Below are 7,644 nucleotides of genomic sequence, written 5' to 3'. Positions count from 1 at the left end.
TTAGTTGTCACCCAGAAAAAAATGCTTGCAAGTCTTAGGAAGCCGTTCCACACCACTTCTTCTCCCTGTCGATACTCATTCTGTTTCCTAGCTCCACAGATGTGGTTGGTCTAAGTATTTCATTCAAAAAGATCTATGTCACACAGAATCCTTGTTTCTAAGGTTCCTTGTCAGAAAACACCAACAAGACATGAGTCTTGTGACCTCAGTTTCCTCAAAACTTGGCATGGTTCTTGGAAGGGGTTTTTGTGCTCCTCCCATGTGTAGTGGGTAGGAGTGAGTTTACTTCAGATTACTTGTTATTGCTTGTTATTACTTGTTATTCAACCAAGTGTTTACAGGATTTTTGTCATGGGCGGATTGTCCTTGGGACTGTACACTTTACTCATGTGATTCTTCTTAACCCTCGGAGTGTAAATTGTCTGATGCTCTAAATAAAGCTGGCTATTGCATGAGACTTTAGTCTCCCTCATCTGTTGGCTCCAGTCTCCCAGGTCACACTGTGTCCAGGGTGGAGACAGTTCACCTAGGTCGTGGTATCTCCCTCTGCTTCTTCTTTGTGGCAGTTTACTATGCCATTGGATGGATGCACCACCACTTATTACTTGGTAGGCATTGTCTTTACTGCCACCTCCTCAATACAAAGAGTCATGCTTCTGAGCTTCGAGGAAGTTCATGTTCCATCCCCATGTGGACTTTTGGTTTTGTTTCTCGTGTCTGAGTTGCGAGGTGATACCGTGCTCCTGTGCTCAACCTTCTTAGGCACTGCCCATCTGCTTTCCACAGCAGCCTCGGGTGGTATCGTGGTGGTCGGGTCTAGAGGAACAGAACATGGGGATGCACAGAGATGCCTAAGAAGGGATCCCTATGGGAATTGGCTCAGGAGATCGTGGAGGCTGAGGAGTGAGCTGACCTTCGAAAGTCGAAGTCCCTGAGAAATCAGGAATGAGTGGGATTGGAGAACTGAGGATGTAAACTCCAGTCTGAAAATGACGAGAGGAGATGGTCCAGCTTGAGGCAGGAGGGATTCAGACTGCCGCACACTTTAAGGACAGTGTTGGGAAGGGCAGTCCTGCCACAGTTAGGCATATGTATTTGAAGAATTTCATATAAATTCACAAGGAGAGAAGAGGAAATGTTTAAAACTATTCAGAGCTGAGGCTAGAGAGATGCTTTGGTAGTTAAGAGTACTGCTTGTCCCTCTCGAGCATGCACGGACATGGCAGGCATGTGACCATGACCATAGCTTTATTCATAAAAGACCAAACTGGAAACAACCCACATGTCCCCTAATGATAAACTCAGTGTAATTCTACACAGCACTGGAGTCGCTGGTTGGAAACAAACGCAGGAAAACATGAATGGTTCTTACAAACCTCACATCAAGATAAGGAAGGCCAATAGAAAAGAGCCCAGAAAGGTGTCCTGAAGGTTTGTATAGAGTTCACACTAAGAGAGACGTGTTAACATGTTAGGAGAGACATGTTGGGGATGGTGTGTGTTGAGAGGTGTGCCTGGAAGCAGGCACAAGATAGGGATGTTTTAGAGTCTAGCAATGTTCTCTCTCTCTTCTTCTTGTCCTGCTAGTCCTTCTCTTCCTCCTCCTCCTGCTCCTCCCTCTCTTCCTCCCTCTGTCCCTCCCTTCCTTTTAAAATAGAGTCTTATGTAGCGCAGAATGGTCTTAAACTTGTGATCCCCCTGCCTCAGCCGTCTGAGGGCTGAGATGACAGGTATGAGCTTTGATTTTTTTTTTTTTTTGATTGTGGTGAAGTTGCCATCTAAACCATCTGACACACCAGTCATTGTGGCTCAAGCCTATAAGCCCAGCACTTGAGAGGCTGAGAGAGGAGGAACAGGAGTTTAAGATTGTTCCTAGCATGTTTGAAGCCAGGCTAGGCTCCAGGAGGCTCTTTCAACAACAAAGGCACCTTTGAAACCAGCAATTCCTTGCCCTCCTCCCCAGCCTCCGGCAACTGTTTTCCCTGTGGTCTTGAGGAATTTGGCTCATCTAGGTTCCTCGCACAGGTAGACTGGAACAGCACCTGTCCAAGTGTCTGGCTGGTTTTTCTGAGCTGAGATCATCATGGTCACTCTGTTGTCGCCTGTGTCAGGCAGGATTCCTTTCTTTCCGAGGTTGGTGCTAATGCCACTGTGTAAGCAGCCTGTGTTTTGTTGATTCAGGCACCAATCTGTCCACAGAGAGCATCTTCCACCTGTTAGCTGCTTAGAAGGTGGTTCACCACAGAGTTCTGAGTGCATGTGTGCCCGTGTGTGTGTGTGTGTGTGTGTGTGTGTGTGTGTGTTTGTCTTTGTATGCATGTGTGTGTGTCTGTATGTGTGTTTGTGTTTGTGAAGCCACAGCAAATGCCTGGAACAGTGCTGTCATGCCTCAATAAAAGTTTATTAAAAGAAAATGACTATGCCACTAAAAGGAACTTTGTCATTCCTCAAAGCATTGCTTCAAAGGCTAGGGACATTCCAATTACCAGAGAATACAGCTCCACAACCTGCATCCGCCGTATGCTGACAGTACAAACCACCCAGGGCCAGCACTAGACAAACAGGCCTGGGCATGGCAGACAGACATAGGCAAGCTGCAGCAGGAGCCTCAATCTATTTTAATACAAAGCCTAAACCGGCAGTGGCCCATGGCTGTGTCTATGTGAGATTATCTCACGTACACACAGGGCAGAGCAGACGATGTCCTGTGGTGCCTTGGCCTGGATGTGCCTCTGTTAGACGCGGCACATGGTGTTGGGTCATTAGATCCATGCGTGTCAGTACCACAGCACACACTGCTAGCTCTGCCTATGGGTGAGGAGGGCGGAGACTACTGGGATAGACAGGTGCTTCCTGTGGACTGCAGGAAAGCACTCAGCTATGCCGCTTACGGAATCATGGAGTTGTTTATTTTTCAATAATTAAGACAACAGAGGAAAGGATAGAGATGGTTTGGCGGTTAAGGGACCTGCTGCTCCTGCAGAGGTCATGAGTTTGCTTCTTGTCACCCATGTTTGGCAGCACACAACTGCCTATAACTCCAGTAAAATCCAGTGTCTCTGGCCTCTATATATGTTCTCTCTCTCCTCTTCTCTTCTCTTCTCTTCTCTTCTCTTCTCTTCTCTTCTCTCTCTCTCTCTCTCTCTCTCTCTCTCTCTCTCTCTCTCTCTCTCTCTCTCTCTCCACACAGGAGAGGGAAGGAGGGAGAATCAATCACTCCCTCTGCTGGGCCGCAAGGACAGGGCTTCTCTAAAGGAGGGGACCTGGACAGGCCTCAGAGGTCATAAAGACCCTTGAGCCGACAGCTTCACAAGGATGCGCCTCCCACCCTTCTGTATAAGTAGAGTCTCGGCAGACATGGTCAGACTCGGCTCCTTCCGATCCCTGAGTAGTAGCTTCCCCCTGGAATACCACAGGCCATTTATTGCCGTCCTTCATGCTGAACACAAGAGCTGTGTTAGTCCGGCCTGTCACTAGCAAGCTGCTGTGAGGATCGATGTTTGTGACTTTTTGTGTAAGTTCTGTTTCTTACTGGAGTAGTATAGCAAATGTTTTCAATATTATGCTTTAACTTTGAAAACAGTCCCACTTCCCCATGTATGAAACTCCGAGAGGTTTGTAGCTACTCAAAGTGGTTCACGGCTTAGTGGTCCCACTGTGCTTGTTTAGTAAGTGTTGGGGAGCAAACCTAGGGCTTTAATACAAGGCATGCACACTTAACCTTAACCCTACCTTCTTCTTTTTTTCCTTTTAAAAGTATGGACTGCTTCATAAATTTTCCCGTCATCCTTGCACAGGAGCCATGCTAATCTCTGTGTTGTTCCAATTTTAGTATATGAGCTGTGGAAGACAGCACTGCTTTTTCTGGTAGCATCTTGCTATGTAACCCAAGCTGGCTTCAAATTCTCCATTCTCCTTCTATGTCTCCAGACATGGGGATTTCTGCTTATAACTATATCTACCCTATCTATCTATCTATCTATCTATCTATCTATCTATCTATCTATCCATCCATCTGTTGATCCATCTCTGATAGGGTCTCTGGTAACACGGGCAGGCCTTGAATTCACCATATAGCTGAAGATGACCTTGAATTCTGATCCTGTTGCCTCTCTACTTGAGTGCTAGGATTACAGGCGTGCTAGCCATGGCCAACTTATGTGGTGCCTGGGAATGAAAGCCAGGGCTTTGTTCATACTAAGTGAGCCACACCCCCCAGCCTCACTGTGCTTTTAAATAGCATTTCTCCAGTGACCAAAGATGCTGCTTAGTGCTTCGAGTTTCTGTTAACCCTCCATATATCTTCTCTTGTTCTCGTCTTTGGGCCCGAGTCTGGCTAGATGGTTTCTTAATGAGATGTAAAAGTTCCTCGAGGGTTCTGGGCACAAATCTTTTGGCAGACCTGTATTGTGTGCAGCTTTTAGCCCGAGGCCTCCCTTTGAATTTATTCTTGTCAACATCTGAGGCCCATGCTTGTCTTCATGTCAATGATAAGCTCCAAGAGGGAGAAGCTAGGGATATGGGTGCCCCGGGCCCAGTTGGCTGTGTGTTTTCCAGAAGCTTCAATAGAACAAAGCTGAGACTATATAGACTCTGTGTTGGCGCTGCCAGCTGGTGTCACTGTGCCCACAGTTTGATTGGGCTGGGCAGGTAAAGAGATGGGAAAGGTTCCCAGCAGGCTGGTATCAGATAGACCCACTGGCTGTCTTCTGGAAGGGATGCTGGATTGGGGAACCAATACTAGCCTGGGGAGAGATAGCGCCCAGGAGGTCTCAGACAGCCTCTCCATGCTGGCTGCTGTGGGGAACAACCTGACAGAAGAATGACAGGCCATGCAGGCTCTCACCTGCCCCAGATGTTAGCAAAGGCTTCCTCTTGGCCATGCTTCAGTGGCTAGAACGGTCAGTGCCTAAGAGGATGTCAGCTTTAGCCCTGAGGTTGGGAGGAAATGCTTTACTGGAGGTGGGGGATGCTGAGGGAGCTGTGCCCACAGGTGAGTGGTCCACCCTACACCAAGTTCTCTGCCTGCCTTCAGGGCCCACACCTGGGGCTGGGCTCGCATCATGATTCCTCATTCTCTAGGTGGCGGGTAAGGTGCGGGTTCACAGCCCCCTCTCAAGATCCAAGGGGAGTCAAGCATTGAGCTGTGGTCTTCCACAGGCTTAGAAAAGTGATCTTCTCAGGGTGTCCCCCATGGAAGTTGCTCCTTGCCCTCTCTTCCCCCTTCTCCTTGTCCTCCTTTAGATTTATTTATTTTTAATTAATATGTCTGAGTGTTTTACCTGCATGTGTGTCTGGTGCCTGAGGAGGTCAAAAGAGGGCGTCACATCCCCTAGACCTGGAGTTCCAGGTGTGTGTGAGCTGCCATGTGGATGCTGGGAACCAAAGCGAGATCCTCTGTGAGAGCAGCAAAAGTCATCTTTCCAGCCTTGACACTGCTCTTTCCTGAGGCCCCCAGATACCCGGCAGGCAGGCAGGAGAGGTTGCTGGTTGGTGCCATCCGGGTTCCCTCGATTTCCTCTGTCTGCTGGGGCTGCGTGGGGCTTAACAGCAGGACCCTGCAAGCAGCTGGTGACTCCTCAGGAACCAGACAACAACAGCACAGGGGCCTTGGCCCACCTGCTCCCTGGCCCTTGGTGGTCTCTGGTGGCACTTACAGACTCTGTTTATAATGGGTCTATGTAAAAAAAAATTAATTTAAAAACAAAAACCACATGAGTATTTTGAAAAAAACAATTATATGTAGATACAAAAAACACTTTATAGTGCTGCACCCAGTCTATAATTCTATAAACATCCAGTCCTGGAAGGAAGCGAAAGAGAAAAAGAAGCCATGTATCCCAGGCTGTCCTGGAACTCACTATGTAGACCAGGCTGTCCTGTGATTCTGAGCTCCTGCCTCTGCTTCCCAAGTGCTGGGATTAAAGGTGTGTGCCACCATGTCCAGTATTTATATACAAAATGTTTATAAATATGGCGAAGATGTAGCTCAGTTGGTAGACTGTCTGGCACACAGGAGGCACTACAGTCTAAGCATGCCGGCGCAGTGCATGCCTGAACTTCTAACACTAGGGAAGTGGAAGGATCAGAAGTTCAAGGTCGGATCGTCTTTGGCCACATAGTGAGTTTGGGGCCCGGTCTGGGTAACATGAGATCCTGTTTCAAAAGCAAAACCTGGGCTGGCCAGATGGCTCAGTGGTTAAGAGCACTGACTGTTCTTCCAGAGGTCCTGAGTTCAAATCCCAGCAACCACATGGTGGCTCACAACCATCTGTAATGGGATCCCATGCCCTCTTCTGGTGTGTCTGAAGACAGCCACAGTGTACTTATATATAATAAATAAATCTTTAAAAATAATCATCAAAAACAAAACATGGTAAATGGCACCCCTTGATATTTTTTTGATGTCCCAAATTTGAGACTCAAAATTAAGCCCTTAGCACTCCACCTCTCCTGGTATGGAACAGATATCAGCCCCACTCCACCCAGCTCTGGAGTTCTTACTCTGCGTGAGGGTTAAGAGAGGCGCTCTGTGTTTTGGCCCTAGTCTCTCATCCACCGACAGTTGAGTGGATGACGTGTGTGCCATCACGATGACCATGCTGAGTATCAAGACACACGTCCTCAGTTCTGCATGAAGTCCTTCCATTGAGAGGCAGACCCAAGACTCACCTGCAGAGGCGTCCGTAGTGCTGCAGGGTCACTGAGTTGTGTCACTGCTGAAGAACTGCAGGGAGACACCCGAGGTGAACGCTTGCTGTATGCTATGTCAGCCCCTGTTGAAAATGACCACTAGCCTCAGGCCCACGCCCACAGGGGAGAGATCTTCCATCTTGGAAGTGACAACACACATCATGGCCCAGCAGTGAGGGGTGGTCAGTAATGGAAAGTGGAAGGAGAAAGAAGCCCAAGACTTCCTCCCTCCCCCTCCCCTAATGTCGTATCTGCCCCTCTGCCTGGGGAAAACTCTTATTAGAGGACCTTAATCAATTCACCCTTGGATCCCTGACCCGTCCATCACACACAGTGCCTGGCACACTTGGGCACTGGAAAGTAATCCAACAGAGGAGAAAAGTCGAAATAGTTGAAGTCAAAATTTATGCTGGTTGGGCCTATAATCCTGGCACTTGGGAAACTGAGGCAAGGGGTCTGCGGTTGAAGCCAGCCTGCGTTACCCTGTCATAAAATGTGTATTTTACTCACTCTCGGCTTCCTTCATCACAGATGCATACAGAGGCTGATGGTTTAGCTTGGTAGTAGAGCAAATTTTTAGCCATGGGTTCAATGTCAAATAAAAACCAAACCAGAATGTGTTGCCCCAATGGACACTTGCGATTTAAAAATAAATTGGGGGGGAGGGGCTGGAGAGGTGGCTGGGGGGTTAAGTGTGCTCTTCCAGCACCTACATCGGGCTGCTCACAACCACCCTTAACCTCAGCTCTGGGGAGTCTGAGGCTCTCTTCCGGCTTTCTCTGGGACCTGGACACACAGAGCATATATGCACAAGGACATAAAATAAATCATCTCTAGCTGGGTGGTGGTGGTGCACACCTTTAACCTTAGCATTTGGGAGGCAGAGGCAGGCTGATTTCTGTGAATTCAAGGCCAGCCTGGTCTACAGACGGAGTTCCAGGACAGGGAAGG

General features: G+C 48.3%; 1 non-coding gene across 1 annotated transcript; it reads right to left on the bottom strand.

Annotated features, from left to right (window-relative positions):
• Window positions 1-3,752: 3,752 nt before the first annotated feature.
• On the bottom strand, window positions 3,753-3,856 carry LOC120094860 (U6 spliceosomal RNA). The gene has a single exon (XR_005489559.1). It is a non-coding gene; the product is annotated as a U6 spliceosomal RNA (small nuclear RNA).
• Between the last annotated feature and the right edge of the window lie 3,788 nt (window positions 3,857-7,644).

This window comes from Rattus norvegicus, chromosome 9 (genome assembly GCF_036323735.1).
Source record: "Rattus norvegicus strain BN/NHsdMcwi chromosome 9, GRCr8, whole genome shotgun sequence".
In the NCBI taxonomy this organism is placed as follows: domain Eukaryota; kingdom Metazoa; phylum Chordata; class Mammalia; order Rodentia; family Muridae; genus Rattus; species Rattus norvegicus.
The sequence above is the reverse complement of the archived record's forward strand: the minus strand, read 5'-3'. Positions and strand labels throughout refer to the sequence as shown.